The sequence below is a fragment of the Cyprinus carpio genome, chromosome B1 (genome assembly GCF_018340385.1).
Source record: "Cyprinus carpio isolate SPL01 chromosome B1, ASM1834038v1, whole genome shotgun sequence".
NCBI classification, from domain to species: domain Eukaryota; kingdom Metazoa; phylum Chordata; class Actinopteri; order Cypriniformes; family Cyprinidae; genus Cyprinus; species Cyprinus carpio.
This window is the reverse complement of record NC_056597.1, coordinates 40,192,496-40,194,645: the sequence shown is the minus strand read 5'-3', so window position 1 is coordinate 40,194,645 and position 2,150 is coordinate 40,192,496.

Sequence of the window (2,150 nt, the reverse complement as noted above, 5' to 3'; positions counted from 1 at the left end):
TGACTGAAGTAATGATGCTAAAAATTCAGCTTTGAAAGTCAGCTTTGATTGTTCCTAATAAACATTTATTTTTGTCCTCACATTCTTTATTGTAACTCTTCCCTCTCGGTCACACACCTGACTGAAAGACTCATTATGCAGCTCATTATGTGGGTCTTTGTCTTCTCAGGTGTGAATCACACAAATATTCACAGTCAATCACGTCTACTCGCATATGCCCTTTAGAAACAAAAAGTGTCTTAGAAAATTTAAATTAATCTATTGTTTTCTGTGAGTGAGTCAACAAGATGATTTTCACATCATTTTGAAGCAAAAATTCTAGGCTACAAGGTCCATGTTTAACAGTCTTGTGAACAAATGTTCTGTATGTGTATTTCAGTGACTTGAAAATTGTAGTTTTTTACTAACCACGCATAAACGTTGTTTTCCCAAAAACACATTCATGTACATACATGCGATTTACATATTATTGTAGCCCAGTTTGTACTGAATATAGTATTTTCAGACTTTAGCCATGTATATGTTTATAAGCAACTGAAAAAAGCACAAAAGTCAGGGGATGTCAAAACTTCTCCAGGCCCCCAAAACCCCTTAGACCCCAGAGGGTTAATTACTGTTTGGAGCATTAGGATCGCTAGACGAGGGCTTAATGAACAAATTTTTGTGAAAACTCCAAATTCGACTAAAATTGGCATTTTTCACTTTTTTTCCTGTAGCTTAAAATTAGTCCGTGCACATTCCGACTCATTTTACCAGAACGAGTCACAAATAACATTAACTCTTTTTTCACTAATACATCTCTCAATGAGTAAAACTGATCTATATTATTATAGACTACACAACATTATATTGCTTGTTTTCGGTACCATCCTAAATTATTATTAATAATTATATTATCTTATATTAATAAATGATTGCTATTGTTCCTGGTTCAATAGGAAGATTACGTCAAAAAAGTAGCAGACAGACTTGGCATCATCTCCACTTAAAAGATGCACCTAATCCTGTTTATGTGAATAAGACTGTCTCCCCAAGCAGGTTTGAGCTTACAGACCTGTTGCTAACCATGGAATGAGCTTCCAAAGAACATTACAACTTGGATCAATGCCAAATCATCTACAGTAAAATACACATAAATACACATAACTGGCATCCACATATGGGCCCCAGGCCTGCCTGCACGTATGTGTATACGATATCATTACATATATATATATTAGAGCATATATATATATTGTGACGAGTCAGCTGTGGCCTCCCTCCCGAGAATCATCAACCCCGCCCCAAATCGCCGCCTCTTCACCTCTGGTGGCTCCCCGACAGGCAGGTGCGGTGATGAGAGGAGGGCGCTGATCTAGGTCAGGGTCATGCGGCAGATGGGCACACCGGAAGGAAATGGAGCCCTCATCACCACGCTGTTTAAAGCCCAACGCTTCCTCGAGACCGGTCTCTTCCCCGCGGCATTACGCACACTGGTTTCCCTCGCGTGGGGTCCAGGAAGGCGCGCTGAGGAATTCCCCGCCCACCAGAGACGGAGCCGCCGCGGGTCCGGAGTGAGGACTGCACCTGCTTTACACGGCCACCGCAGGCCAGAATGCCAGGGACTAAAGAGGGGAGCGCAGCGTCACGTGGATTCTGCCCCGCACCTGACCCCTGCCCATGCACACTGCCAGACCCCACGAACCCTCGCGAGCACAACCAGGGCACCAGGATTCTTGCTGTTTTGGACACTCCTCCCGCTTTGGACACTTATTCCCCTTTGGTTTATTTTCTGTTAATAAAAACCTCTCCGAGGCCTGACGCCACGCCGACTGTGTCTGTCGTTTGCTCCTCCCGTCACAGTGGTGGAGGATGCGGGCAAGGCGGAGCCTAGACAGCGCAGTTGGGAAACACCTGATGACGTCACTCCCTCTCTCTCGCAAAAGTTCGCGTAAACCCGGACTGGGATGGAGGAACGACGGAGACGGCCTCCCAGCCACACAAAGGGGTAAGTGACTTCTCTTTAACGATCATTTTACCCTGTGGTTGGTTGAGGCTGTCGACTAAAACCTGGTTTCTCTGTCCCTGTTCCGGCACGCTGCGAGAGGGAGGACTGCCCGGAGAGGAATCTCCGCCCCGCCCACTCCGACCGTTTGGAGCCTGGTTGAGGA